The sequence below is a fragment of the Amphiura filiformis genome, chromosome 7 (assembly GCF_039555335.1).
Source record: "Amphiura filiformis chromosome 7, Afil_fr2py, whole genome shotgun sequence".
Lineage (NCBI taxonomy): Eukaryota > Metazoa > Echinodermata > Ophiuroidea > Amphilepidida > Amphiuridae > Amphiura > Amphiura filiformis.
The window spans coordinates 17,851,567-17,868,036 of NC_092634.1; positions in this window are offsets into that span (position 1 = coordinate 17,851,567).

Below are 16,470 nucleotides of genomic sequence, written 5' to 3' on the forward strand. Positions count from 1 at the left end.
TAGTGTCTTTGAGATTTATTTACCTCACTGCTGTATTCCAATACTTGGGCGTAAAAATTACCCTTCAGATTTCACATCTTGACGCATAACAACGCAATGGTTTCGTCCTCTTTCTTTCTAAATGAAGAATGAGTAGTCGAGAATAATCACTCTTGCGCTGTGCAGTGTAAATATTATGCTGGCAATTTGCAAAATGAATATTTCCATTTGCTGTATACATAAGTACGTGTAGATGCATGGCATTTAATAAGCTACGAATAGTGAAAGCGACATTGCAGCTTGAAACAACATTATATTCTTTCCCTCGTCTGACTTCATTATTTCCTCCTTGTCTGAAAGAAAAACATGTCTAACATGATATTGTACCACAAAGGCAAAACAACAATTTGCTACGGATGCAAATTTGGCATCACCTGTGCATCATGAAAAGTATCATCTCAAATTTCACTTCGTAACAAAACAAGTTAAGAAACAACATAGACCTTTCGTATACAATACATTATCTGACTGCATGCATGAAAATCTGTCAAGTTTAATTTTCCTCACATTACGTAAAAGGGGAAAGTGCTATCGGGCTAGAAAGGGTTCTACGTTATAAACAATAATCTTCTATACTTATGTAAAACATGAAAATCATTACATAATGCATGGTTAAATTTATCATTTGAAAAGGAAACCAAAATCTACCGGTTATCTATCTATTAGTGTACCAATTGTCAGTACTATGTAAAACAAACCCTAACATATTTCCATTTGATATGGTTAATGGTTTCATCAGCTATAAAAGTTGAAATGAAAAATCAGCTCAAATTTATCATCATAGAAAGTCCATGGTGACAGTATGACGGGTAACGGATTTGTGTATCCATTTCTGTACATGAGCTTACATAATACCAAGATTGCTTTCGCACGCACTTCCATTCAAATGACAAAAAGTGGGTTTACTTGAAATTGTATGTCCAAAATCTTTAGCACCATTTCAAGAACCATTGAACCAAATGCCAGGCTTGTAGTCAATCTTTTTATGTACATTTGTACATTCAAAATATGGGCATAAGTGGTTAAATGTTTTGACTTGAAAAAAAAAATGTGAAGATATATATACGCGCATTTCGGGTTAAACATCGTTCAATATCATTAATATAGCTGGGGAATCACCTCCAAGGTAAATCGCTTCTCTTTCCTGTAATTATATTTTCAGCATGCACGGACACTTTCTCGGTTATCAGTTACACCCGACGTATTATATTATACAGATGATAATAATTAAAGCTTAAACTAAAATTTATAAAACATGCATGACGGATTTATCAATTACCACGAAGGTTTGACTGAAAGATAATAGGCGTTCTAATAATATGTAATGGATGGAAGACGACTTAATGGTTTTTCAATCTGATTAGGTTATAGTTTACATGTCTGAAATCTACTGCTCTATATAGAGTTGGGTGTAGCGAACTTAAGTTAAATAACGGTCGTATAATAGGTTGTGATGGTTGGTAGGTAATAGCACTTTCTACGATTTGTTTCTGTATTGTGACATTACCGGCGATAATTGAAATAATATTATGACTTTTAACACCACGACGCCAAGCAATATCTACCTGAGTTTACAGAGGAGAATGATGAACATCTCTTGCTTTGAAAACAAACTAACAAAGCAAGACACGGGTCCCATAATTATTTTTGGACCACCTTGTAAAACAAAAATAACACCAATAATATCATCATTTACCTACTCGCACTATCACTGGTCATCGAAGAGAAGTTGCTTCAAGCATCAATGACATGTTCTTCAAGTTCAACGAAACATTTCGTTCATGTGACAATTGTACTTGGCTCACGGGTATAACTTGATTTTCATTTTATGTAGAACGTTATCGTTTGGTGTCTCTCGAGTGCTTGAATCCGAAATTGACACAAATTAAATAATTATATTATGTTATTTAAAGGTAATGAATCTGAAATCTGAATCTAGATGAGATTTTATATTTAACAATTACTTTGGAAATTGGCTTCCAGCTTTGTCAAGTTTACATCTACATTTTTAGGATGGTATCTCAGTACAATAATATGCTGCAGGCGCGAAATTTGTTGCGGTATAATTGTGCAGAATTCAAGCACATAATTGAGCAGTATACGTAGAATTCCAAATTATGTCACGATCCTCATTACTGCCTTTCCCTCTCTGTGGGAAAAATGTATAGTTACGTGCTTGTTCCAAATAACAAATATAATATAAAGTAATAACTTTATCTCACAAGAAGCAAGCATGTTACGATAGCGAAATTAATACATAAGTGCATTACACTTGTCGGGATCGCCAAAATATCAAATTCTCATTCAAAAGACCTCAAAAATGAAATGTTAAATCTATATTTTGGAACAAGCAAGTAACTACATGTTTATATTTTGTTAGCACTGAGGGGATCTAGAGAGTAATTACATTTGCTTCAAATCCCAAACAATTACTGTCAAGTTAGTTGCAATATAAGTTTTGAATGTGGAAAATATAACTTTTTTACTAGCTAGCCCTGATTTCCAGCCCGGATTTCCAATACGTGTGTTTGATTTGCCAAAAAGTTGTGCTCCCAAAACGACCTGCACACTATACAGGAAATGTTTGCAGTGCTATCTACTGTAGATAGCGAGTAAAAGTACGTGGTTAACTAATGTATGTGATACATAATTTTGTGCAAGCTGTTATCACCTGATAATGGTAACACATCATACGCATCACGAATGATTCCAATTTCTCACCACTTGTTAGATGGACCACCTTTTTCTTTTAAAATGACACGATTTCAGAAACAAAACATTTTCCTATACAGGGTGTATCAAAATGATTGGTACCCATCAATTTCCAGTGATTATGGACATGACTGGCGCATCAAAATGCAACATAGGATCCGCATAATTTGTTGATTAATGTCTTTAACAGTTATGTAACAATAAATTATGGTTATTTCAAAAGGATCTAATGTTGCATTAAGAAGAAGCAGGCTTTTCAATAACCATTAAAACTGTCGGGTACCAATCATTTTGATACAGCTTGTATGGATCTCCTCAAGTATGCAAATACAAGATGCTCGGGATAGTACGTTTGCGATGAGATATATGAACAAATTTAAAGAGGGAGGTATCCGTTCCCCGTTTTTGCCGCTTAATGGCTTCTTTTATCTAAATATTTGCTCTTTGTAAAAACACTTAGGGACTTCGGTGTAAAGTGCTATTAGAGGTTTGTTGTTGTTGTTACATACATGTATCACTCTTAAAATTATACGTGATTATTTACCCCCGCGTGACTGTCATTTTTGCAATCTGATCGAAATTGTGACCAGTTTATGCCAGGTGTAACATGACTCCGCCTAGTTGGTGCAAAATTGTATTGACCATGTAATAGTTTTATTATATATACCGGTACGCTCTTCTTTGCTGCTGCTGTTGTTGTTGCTGTTGTTGTTGTTACATACATGTATTACATTTAAAACTATTCGTGGTCATTTTTGACCCCGCGGCACTGTCATTTTTGCACCATCTAAAAAAATGGTATCGACATTTTGACCATTTTGTGGCCAGAGAGGTGTAAAATGACCCCGTCTTTTTTAAAATCAGTTAGTTGGTGCAAAATAGTAGTGATAATGTAGTTTTATGATACACGTCCTCTTCCGGGACGCTCTTCTCTGTCGTATATACGCATAACTCGGTTTTCACAGCACTGGGCCAGTAAATTAAAGATCTGGGCTAGGCCAGGGATCAAAAAAATACTGGTTTTATTTTCTATCAAATGAAAAAGTTATCATAGGCCTTATATAGGCCTTTATAGACCTTTGTATTTTCATATTAAGCATGTTCGCACAAAAAACGAAGCGTATATAGGCTAAATGCTCCACCAACATGATCAACAATCACATTAGTATACAATCTGGGCCGTATGGGCCTCTTAAGTTCCTCCCCAGTCTTTTGCTATCTCGGTTGTCTAGTAAACTTCTTTCATTATTGATGTAAATCTTTTCCGCCTGTCGATTCTAATAAAGTAGAATCTTACCTACCGATACCTTGCTCGTCGCCTTCTATCATGTCTATCACATACTTATTTCTTAACCATCTCCGCGCTGCACTGCTGATATATCGAGTATAGACAGTCAGTCTCTGATTGAAGCGATTCACAACCTTTCAATAAAATGGTCCTTTGCGTATCGAATGTCAATTTTCCTGACATGGTTTAACTTGTTGTAAAAACTAAATTGGGACATCTTGTCATAAACCTGGTCTGGTGGGGAAGGATGCTTAACCTATATAAACACCTGTAATGTGATACTGTCGTATGAAAATAGCAATGATGTTTCTCATTCACTCTCGCCGCAAGGAAGATGGTACATTTAAACTGTTATAAGTTCAAAGGTTCCTAGATTCTATTCTTTCAAGGACCATCAGTGGCAGATTCAAGTCATGTCTCCGCTTTCTGTAATAATGGAAAAAGGACGAAACAAAACAAAATGACAAATACCCTTTTTCGACTAAAAGTACTAAACCGTTCCGCATATTTTACGACGCCCACCTGAAACATTGAAACTAAAATATTATTCCAAAACAATCATGGGATTATCTGAGCCTACCTGAGCCCATGCAATTAAAGCATGAATTGTTTGTTTTGACATCAAAAATATATGTTTTATTTGAATATCTCACGAAACCACTCCATACACGCAGATATGATACAGTTACTGAACCAGCCTCAATATTCAATCGTCCGCCTCGTTAATGCTGCTTGTGTAAATAGATGGGGCGGCTAATTACGTTAACAAGATCACGATTGAGGCATGGATGTTTGGGTTTGGAAGACTAAAGATGAACCGAAAAGATAAGCGTGAGAGCGAGCGTGGTAAGCCACCACGGCTTTAAGCAAAATATAAATCAGTAAAATAAATCCACACAGACATTCGCCGAGATGGAGATAAGTAAACGAAGGGAAATACTATTATAGCTGCTTAGTGAAATATGATATGCGTCATAAAAGAGCAAGGTTTATTTTTAAGACATTTCAAGTTTTACAAAAACTGTTGTTGATCCTGAGGGTCCAGAACGGGGAGAGTTTATCGGCATGACTTAGGAGGTTGACGCAGGAGATACTATTATAATTCAACAGTGTCTGAAGCATGGCCCAGAAAGGGGGAGTGTTTATCGGTATGACTTAGGAGGCTGGCGCAGGAGGGAGATACTATGATTCAACAGTGTCTGAAGATTGAGAGATGACGCGTGAACGTCCTTACAAGCGTGGTATTCAAAATTTATAAATTGGCTGTATATCCAGAGCAAAATAAAAAGTTTATTAAAAATTATATTTTTGTTTGTTCTGAGGAAATATTATAATTGACTCAAGACAAAAACGGGGGAAATACTTTGGAATCCTTGGCAATAATTACGTAAACAATGCAGATCAGTCTTTCAGACAAGAGGTGTGCTGAGGATGTGTTGATGAAGAAACAATAGAAAGAATCTGGATATATTATAGTTGGACTTAAATCAGTACATACAAAATTGTATTACGAAAGAAACTCATTTTCCCGGTTCTCAAACAGCGGACTAAATAATCTTTTCAAACTATCCAGCATTCAAATTATCAAGGATGGATTGAAATGACGTATTATAATATATCTATAGGTAGTATTGCCTCTAAACGTTTCTAACGTGTTTCAAGGAGAATTTCGTAACTTGGTATAATAACCAATGTCACCTTTATCCCTTATGGGATGCTTTTGGGCAATAACAATGTTTCTATCTATTTTTATATATTCTTTAAGATGTCAGGATATATAAAGCTTTCTTCTGTACATGTACAACGTCGCTATGTTGTAGAACTGTTATAGCAGGGATATGAGACATCCCTGGTTATAGTATCCATAAATATTGACATGAATATTTATGGTTTTCTTTTTTCGTTAATGAACTAATGATTAGTCTATGTAGTCTATATTCATGATGATTAACAGCTTTAATTATTTTGTCATATGCCGTCAGTTGATTGCAACCAATACTGGTCATCTTGCTATCTACTGAAGATGTGACGTATATATGTACTGGTTATCAGATTGTGTACTGGTTATCTTGCTATCTACTGAAGATGACATAATAATGTGAGGTGTACCCTTACAATCAATGGGGATAGAGAGAACGGCGTAACCATGGTACCTGAGAGAACACGCAGATTATGTTTTCTTTAGTTAAAAAGGAAAGCACGAAATTCTAGAAATGTAGGAACCTGGGCAAGATATGTGAACTCTTTCGTCAAAAAATACCTAATTCTTCATTCCCACCCTTGCGTAAGAATTGGAAAGTACTTCAGGGTTCCTCAGTCACAAGCACCGGGTTTTTGTGTGTGCACGAATCAAAATAGTAATTGACATGTCTTTCCCAGTCTAGATGGAAACTTGTTTTAAACATGAAAGTGGGTCGTAAAAGTTCGCATCTGCGACGTGACTTGACAACTCTTTGCCAACATTCATCAGATAGCCTAGATAGCAATTGAGATGTAATTAAATACAATACGTGAATGGAATCGTCAATGGGATATGTGTCGACATGATAAGATAATGGTTTTACTCTTATTGCAAACACAGAGGATGATTTAAGGAAGCCCCATCATGCACTGTAAAAGTGTTATCACTAGAGTTTCAACTGCCACTTTACTTTTCAAATCCCATTGAACTCTGTGCAAAAGATGTTGTTTTAGAATTGCCCGTGTGTCATTATTACTTGGTCGATTTCAGATTTAAAGTGATGTATGCATGAAGGATAATTCACACCTTCTGTAGATAACATAAAATGTGAAATCGACCAACTTTTTGAAGGTGTTTTTATTGTAAATATATCTGTCCAAATTCAAATTTAACCATGCACGTGTGTATGCAGTGGGCGGGCAGTAGTGTCATGTTCACTCACACAGCTGTGCTAACCGCAAGACTTGCTGGGAAGTGCTTAAATCATCCTCTGTTGCAAACATGACACAATTGATTTGACATGACATTTCGTTCATTCTATATACTCCTTTCAGTTATCTAGTAATGTCGCTGTTTCATCGTAAATTGTGGCGAGCCGAATACCAGCTATAACCTACTTTACGTACCCCTCCCCCACATACACCCAACACACAAATCATAATTATTTAAACACATTCAAAAGTAATAAAACTTGATTCTGTCTCTTCATCAGGAACAACATACATGACATAGGTACTATATGATAGCTTATAATTTTACCACTGACCTATTATAAGCTATTATAAGGTTACCGTATTGGCAGATGGTAACATCTCGAATCCCTTCCTAGTGACTACTGGAGTATTCTAGCTCCATTCCTATTCATTGTTCTTATCATTGTTTTAATTATAGAAACCCGCTTCCACAATATGTTATACAACAACCATATCAATAACCCCTACAAAGGAGTACCACATTTCTTTTTTAGGAATGGCTTTAGAGTGAAGTATATAAGTCAATGAGTGTCATTGGGTGGTTTTTTTTATGCGGCAGTGCGTATGGACAGACTCCTAAACATTCACAAAAATGTGATATCTCCAAAATCTTTCGTACCATCTCAAGAATCATTGAACCAGAGACATGTTCATTAATTTATATATTCAAAATAAGGGCATAAGTAGATAAATGTTTTAATTTTTGAAAATATTTGTGAAGATTTATTATAACTCGCATTTCGGGTTAAAAACATCATTGAGCATAGGGATTCACCTCCGCGTAGGTAGATCGCGTTTCTTTCCTGTAATTATATTTTCAGCATGCACGTACAATTTCTCGGTTTCATTTACTCCCTACCCTACGTATTATATTTTACAGATGATAATAATTAAAGCTTAAACTAAAATTCATAAAACATGCATGACAGATTTTTCAATTACCATGAATGTTGACTAAAAGATAATAGGCGTTCTAATATATAATGGATGGAAGGCGACGTAATCACTAATGGTTTTTCAATCTGATTAGGGGTGGTGCAATAATTATGTGTACCCCGGGGGTGAATTCTCAAAATGGTCTGCCAAAATCGCTTGCCCCCCCCTCTGGCCGTGCCAAAAATCTTTGCCCCCCCCTTTCGACGTGCCAAAAACCTTTGCCCCCCTTTGATGTGCCAAAAAATCTTTGCCCCCCCTTACACATGCAAGATTTTGGGGAACCCGAATTTAAAACCTTAAATTGTCTTATCATATAGTGCGAGCGCAGCGAGCAGGAAATTTTGCATATTTGAACGTGTTCCTAACGTTTTCCTACGCCTTTTTAGGTCGTAATATAGAAACGGTGCCCAAAATATCTGTGCCAAAAATTGCTTGCCCCCCTTTTGACCTGCCAAAATCGCTTGACCCCCTTTTGACCTGCCAAAAATGCTTGCCCCCCTTTTGGCCTGCCAAAAATCTTTGCCCCCCTATAATTCACCCGGGGTACACATAATTATTGCACCACCCCTTAGGTTAGTTTACATGTCTGAAATCTACTGCTCTATATAGAGTTGGGTGTAGCGAATTAGAGTTAAATAACGGTCGTATAATAGGTTATGGGTGGTAGGTAATAGCACTTTCTACAATTTGCTTCTGTATTGGGCTATTCCAGTTGAATTCCGAACCCCCCCTATGGAAGACATTTGAAAAAAGTGCAATTCCGGTTGGAATATGTGAGAAGCTCAAATTCCAGCTGGCAAATTAAGCATAGATTCCAGCAGGAGGTATGGACATTTGGTACAATTCCGGCTGGTCTAAATTACGCATGAAGCAGATAACAAATCAATAAATATATGAGAAGTCTATAAAGACCCTATGGAAGACATTGACGTTTTTATAAATTCCGGCTGGAAGATGGACAAAATAGCTCTAATTCCAGCAGCTCCTAATTTCTAGTACTGAAGACCCTATGGAAGACATTGACATTTATGTGAATTCCGGCAGGAATGGGAAAAAATGCTCCCATTCCAGATGGACCCTATGGAAGACATTTGCCTTACTTTCAAATCCGGCTGGAAAATGTGAAAAATTCTCAAATTCCAGTTGGACCCTATGGAAGACATTCGCCTTCCCTTCAAATCCAGCTGGAAAATGGGAAAAACGCTCAAATTCCAGCTGGACCCTATGGAAGACATTCGCCTTCCCTTCAAATCCGGCTGGAAAATTGGGAAAATGCTCAAATTCTAGCTGAGTTGTTTAAAATTGTTTATATTTAGAACACCAGCATGATCAAACCTATGTAAGGCTTAAAGGGGTGTGTCATAACAGAACTTTTGGGAATTGTAATAGTGCAGTATGACATCAACACAATGGAAGGCAAAACACCTTTCTTGTTTTATTTGTTCTAACAATTAGGTCATATTTTGCTTGAGTAATTCATTTATTTTGGGTTTTATCATAAGTACATATTTAAGCAAGAAACTGACAGAAAATTAGGTATCAGAATTTTATATCTTCTTTAACTCAAGTACTCTACCTCTAGCTCTGTCTCAGCCTGGAAAAATAACTTGTAGGCCTTCTACTCATGAACCACCAACAGTTGCAGGAGCATAGCATTTATGGTAAAAACTGAGCACAGTAAAAATCAAGCTCGAGCTCTGTCCTCGATGTCAGTTGGCCTACCATCGCTAGACTATTTTCTCAGGGGGTGTACAGAGATATTGGGCTATTCCATTTGAATTCCACACACTCCCTGTGGAAGATTTTGGAATTCCAACCAAAATTCATCCATTTGAACCATTCCAGATCCCAGATTTTGAAATTCCAACCAAATTGAACGGTTTAAGCAATTCCAAATCCAACCATTTTTTACCTGAATTTGTGGAAAAGGTGGAGGAAAATTCGGAATTCCAAGCACATTTAACAGTCGAGCCATTCCAAAATCAAGTAATTATTTCAAAATGTACCTGAGAGGTGTGGAAGATTTTGGAATTCCAACCAAATTTAACACAGTCAAGCCATTCCAAATCCAACCATTTTCCCAATGTGCATCAAAAGGTTTGGAAGATTCAAATTTGACTATGGCCAAACATAGCCCAACTGGGAAAGTAGGCTATATTGTACATCATACACAGTTACCTTAGGGGCTGTGCAATTATTATGACCCCCCCCCCCCCCCCCCCCGCCCAGGGGGGGGGTAAAATTACAAACGGCGTGCCAAAAAGATCCCCCTCCTCGGCCTACTAACAATCCCCCCCTTTGCACAAGCCAATTTTGTTAGATCTCAATTTGCAAACATTAAATGGTCTATGAATGTGTGCCCAAAATTGCTTGACCCCCCCCCCCTGCCAAAACGTGCTTCCCCTTTCAACTAGCCAAATATTCTTGTCCACCCAATTTTCCTTCCCCCAGGACCATAATTATTGCACCACTTCCTCTAGGTCTGTGATTTAATATACAGCATTTTATAGAATTTTTGCAACAAGCTACATAGGTCATCTCAGGACAAAATGTTCCCAACCCAGATCTGATTGACATCTAGAACCTGGGATACAGCCTCATTTCTCATGACATAGTTCAAAATTTTTCAACTGAAATATTGAACCCCAAATTACTGAGAATGAGTTATACAGGCAAGGGCAGATCATAAGTTTATTCTTAGTGGTTTTAATACACACACATTCCACACAGTAAAAGTAAATCCCTGATCATGGTCAAATCCCAGGGTCAAATGTGCTGAATGCATATTCACTCAGTATAAATATTTGTTTTGATTTCATGAACATTCAAAACACAATATTTATTCTTAGTGGTTTTAATACACACACATTCCACACAGTAAAAGTAAATCCCTGATCATGGTCAAATCCCAGGGTCAAATGTGCTGAATGCATATTCACTCAGTATAAATATTGTCAGATTTTGTCTTTGCTGAGGCAATAAGCCCACTTAAATCATATTATTCAAAATATCAATAACAAAATTTGTGTTTGGTATTCACATTTTCTATGCCAATTAAACAACAAGTTTACCACCATTATTTCACTTTTCCACTTTTCTATATTTTTTCCTCGAACCAAACTAAACTTAAATGACAGCCCATTTTTATTTGGTAACAAGTAAATTTCTCTGTATCTGCCATAAAATGTATCATATGAAATAGGTCTGCTCTATTTTGAAATTTGCTGTGAGAAATTTTCTGCTCTTGTTTGTTTCATGCAATTAATTTTACAGAATTTGTTGTTGTTTTGTTTTACACCGATGCATAAAAAAATCTCTACCCAACTCTGTATAGGTATAGGCCTATAGAGGTTTTCTCAGTTAATTGAACACATTTTTCGTTATATTTAATATCCCGTTAAGTTTGAATTTGTCCATAAAATTTGGAAGTGTCTATTTGTAAACTTAAATTTCATCTTTGGTCAAATAAATTCATATTTTGATCAAAAAGATTCATACAATGTTCATCTAAGCGCATTGAATTTGTCTCACCTGTTGCACGGACAGTACTTGCACAAATATAATTAGTCTTTGTTCATTAATTTACATGCTTGATCAAAACAAATTTGTCCTCCATATATGTTATAATAAATCTATGTCTATTAAATTCATCTGACCAAATAGCAGTTATCACAATAATATGGCAGCGAGACAAAGCCATACAAGCACGTTTGAAATATATAATGATATAAAAACGAGAAAGAAAAAAAAATAAAGGAAAAAAATAATAATAATGAAAGAAAGAAAACAAAATAAAAGAAATAAAGAAATATGAAATATATATAAATAGAAAGAAAAGCAGAAAGAATGAAAGAGAGAAAGACATAAAGAAAAAGAAAATACAGTGTGGGCCAAAAATAACTTTTACCCAATTTCAGAGGGTGGTTGCTCGAATTATAGAAGAGCTATTCATGATAATGTTACATATTCTAAATGTATATCTTTCTAAGAGGATGTGATGAAGAAATTAAAGCAAAAGAAGCTAAATTAACAAAATGGTGCTAGTTTTACGTCCGAGGGTCAAAAATCACTTTGTCCACACGTAATTCAATGGGATTTGTCCGATTGCTAAGAGTAAGGCATACATGTATATGCGATATGCATGAGGCATACATGTAATTAGTAAACACGTTTGGCTTGTCTTTGAAAAGTTGATTTCATATGCATGAAAGAAATACAATCGATTTTAATCCCCATTTACCTATCATGTACTCGAACTTCACTCCTGTCATTGACCAACAATTAGCATAAAAATTACACAATTACAATTAGTATAGTAAGGGGCTTTTCACACCCCATTTTGGTGGAGGACTCCACTTTCCCTCCACCTAAATCGGGTACGAAAAGCCCTTGGCAGTTTTCCTCCACCAAATAAAGATCATGTGATTTTCGAGTATGACCTCTGATTGGATGATTTTGTGAGGTAGTAGTCATGTCACTTTCAAGAATGTCTCTGATTGGCTGGTGGTGACAGTCACGTGATAAATAAAGTCTATATAAACCGTACCCTCCACCTAAATCGGGGTCGAAAAGCCCTTGGGAGTTTCCTCCACCCAAATCGGGGTCGAAAAGCCCTTGGCAGTTTTCCTCCACCCAAATCGGGTCGAAAAGCCCTTGGCAGTTTTCCTCCACCAAATAAAGATCACGTGATTTTCGAGGATGATCTGATGACTTTTGTGACGTCATAATCACACGACTTTTTCTGCTATATAAACGATGAAAACGTCAAATATGGTGTCATACCGCTACATGAGAAGTTAGGAGAAATGGCTCCTCGCATGGAAGTTGAGAGTCGATGGTGCAAGTTTTGAATTTTAAATAGGTCTTCGTGCATTTTGAGACTGCGTGGCTTATTTCTAAATAGGTTTGCACGGTGTCAAGATAAAGGCAATTCACAACACAAGAGAGTTCTTTTATGGTAGAGGTATAGGCCTACTTAAGAAGAGAAAGCTTTTTGGAAGTGCAGTGTCAATTTTGGATTCGTTTGCCGAATGTAAGAGTCCCGCCAAAACCTACCATAACTCTACACATGAACATCTTTCACAACCTGGGAAGTGTGATGAATAGATGCAAAGCACGAAGCGGACGTCTAAGAACTGACCGTTCAGCTGCAAATATTGCAACGGTTCAAAGGGAACTTGCAGCTATAAACCCCAGAGTCAGTTGTCGACGCAACAATTTGCCGGCCGAACATACCACGAATGCAAAAAGTGCAAACTTTCTTGTAGATAACATTTGACAAAAATGACAAACAATTAAGTCTGAGGTTACAATTGCTTTTGCGCATATTTGAGAGAATTGTTTTTATATCTTTGCAGCATGAAAGCTGCATATCATGACGAAATATCGTAGATTGGAATTTTAATTGTTTATGTTTTTTATTTATTTGGTTGTGTTATTAAAAATTGCTGAACAAATTTGTGCGTATACTGAGTGGATCTCATCCTCTATCGAACTCGGTATTGCAAGTGATGCGACGCAACAACTAGTAGGCCATCGCGTGGACAAAGTTAATTTTGACCCTTTGATTTAAAACTAGCATCACATTTTTAATTTAATACATTTTTGGATAGTTTTTTCACCAAATACTCTTAAGAAGATGTTCTTTACGAATATGTGAAAACAATGTGAAGCAGACTTTTCAATTTTGAGATATGAACCTTTTTAATTGGGTAAAGTTGTTTTTGGCCCACCCTGTACATGTAGGCCTACTTCTACATGCTTTAGGCTATTTTAGCATGTGTTTTGTGTCTTCATGGGTGTTACCATATTATAGGGGAGGGGGGGGGCTTGGGAGTTAGGATTAGACAGATTGTTTTTGCTGCCAATGGCGGCAATTTTTTTTGACCGCCGAAGTGGCGAAGTTGTCATTTTTTTTTTTCAATTTTAATATACATTTTCTTAGTTAATTTAACACATTTTTTAGTTATATTTAATATCCTGTTAAGTTTTCCATAAATATACAAAATCCTCTAAAAGCCTTCCTTTCTTCCTGAATCCATGACTCAAGACTGGTACTTTGCTTCTACAATCTGTGCTCTTAAAGGTGTGTGATTTGATTGTAACATATGATGTATTCTTCCTCTACTCCCTACTCCAGAAAAATTAAAGAACTATTTTTTTTTAATAAAAGAAATACCGGTATTATCCTGTTATGCCGCATGAAACATAGCTAAATCCTAATCCTAACTAGCGATTAAAGTCAAATTTTAATATTTAGCCAGTTAAGGGATCTGGAATGAGCGTTTTGAGCATTTCGACAGTATTTTTTGTGGGACATGAGAGCACATCGGACATATCGAATTGCATTCTGAATATGAAGAATGTCTTTCTGATATCAAATAATTTTCATTTTTTGAAATTCACGATATAATTAAAATTATTAAAATTTGATATTTTTCACATTTTTGATATACATGTAACAGTCCTCGAAGTAAATTTTATAAATCTAATGATATATTCTTAAAGTGTATGTAGCTGGGAGGAAAAGCAGACGATCAATTTAAAATTTTGACCTTTCATATTGAAGATGTGGATTTTTTTCCCCAAAAGACCTAATTCTTTTTGGTGTTTTGGGGAAAAAAATTCATATCTTCAATACGAAAGGTCAACATTTTCAATTGATCGTCGGCTTTTCATCCCAGCCACTTACATACACTTTGAGTATAAATCATCAGATTTATAAAGTTTACTTCGAGTACTTAAATATCAAAAATATCAGTTTTTAATCATTTGCCATAAAATGTGTATTACATTGCTAACTTCAAAAATCAAAATTATTTGATATCAGAAGGACATTCTTCATATTCAGAATGCAATTCGATATGTCTGATGTGCTCTAATGTCCCACAATAAATACTATCCAAACGTTCATACCCCAGCCCTTAAGGTTTTTGTTGTGGAAATGGACATTGACACGTACTGGCATTTAGGGGTTAGGCCTACTGTTTAACATTTTTAAAAGGCATGAGGTAACTTATTATTAGGCCCTTTACAATTGATTCCGAGTTTACTGTTCAAGATTTTAAAAATAGGATGAGGTGACTTTTAATTATTAATTATTAATTATCTATTATTTTCTTTATTTAGTATTAGTTATCACAACCAATTATCAACCCGTTTTGACGGGAGTCGGCATTTAATTATTTTATTACTATGCTTACTTTTACACATACTATAAGGTGCAGTTATGCTGTTTGTTTATTCATCATTATTGTTGATGATTCATGTTATAAAGTAGCAAGTAAAATTCATTAAAAGTTATCTTAAAGGAGAAAATCCAAAATAAAAATTAAATAATAAATATTTTGCAATTTTCTATTTTGGATGCGGGCGGTTAACAGTAAACTAAAAATTTAATGTGAAGGGCCTTAGGGCTAATTAAGTATTATTTTCTTTATTTTGAAACAAGTGGTCACAGCCCAATATCAACTTTACATTTTGGAACTGCGGATTTAATTTTATTGCAATTATGCCTTTTTTATGGTTGATTTTATACATTGATAATAATGCAGGGGTGTTCTAAGCCCGGTAAGAAAGTAGCAAATGAATGTAATTAAAATGTCATCTAACAGAGAAAATGTCAAATAAAAATAAAATAATTAAACATTTAGCAATTCTCAATTTTGGGTGCAGGTGGGAAAAAGTACACTCAAAATCAATTGTTGAAGGCCTTTATCATTTCATTGCTACATCAAAATTGTGCTGCAAGGCATAAAACAATAAGAGGAATATAACTTAAAATATGTTTGAGCATGTCTTGTCAAGCATATTTCAATAATTGTTATCACATTTAGTTCAATCTGATATCAAATAATTGGTAGATAACAACAATTTAATACAACATTGGCAATTTTGTATATTCCGCAAGAAAAACAACAAACGATTTTGTCAATTTGTAATATTAAAAACTATAAAGTTACAACAATTTTTTTTTTCAAATTCAGTATTCAAGCATGATACAAATTATAATAAAATTATTTGATTACTATCGTGTACTACATGTAGTATGTGTATCCGTAGACCTGTGTCTGAGTATACAGGGTGTCCCAGAAAAAATTACCGGGCAAATGAATTTGGACGTAAGTCGGAAAATAGATATCAGAATCCAAAAATCTAAATATCAGCGTGTAGCCCATCTTATTCTGCATCTTATACGCTAATTTTTCTGGAATCGGTTGACTGATCGCGAAGAAATGATCGATTACATAACGCATGTGTCAATTCACTTCATTCCAAGTTTGAAAGAAAGGTCATACAACACAATGCGCACTAGTGGTTAAACTGGTAATGGGCTTCATATTTTGTTCTATGAAATCCCTTTCGTTCTTTTTACACAACATGTTTCTTGAAAAACATTTAATTAGGTTTTGTTCAAATTCGAAAACCTGCACGATATTGAAAATAAAAGCTTGCATGTAAGATGATGCACGGTATTGTAAATATCTTTTTTCGTTGATAAATGTTGCATAAAGAAAGAATTCCAGCTGGCTTAAAAATTCTCACACACATTAATGTTTTCG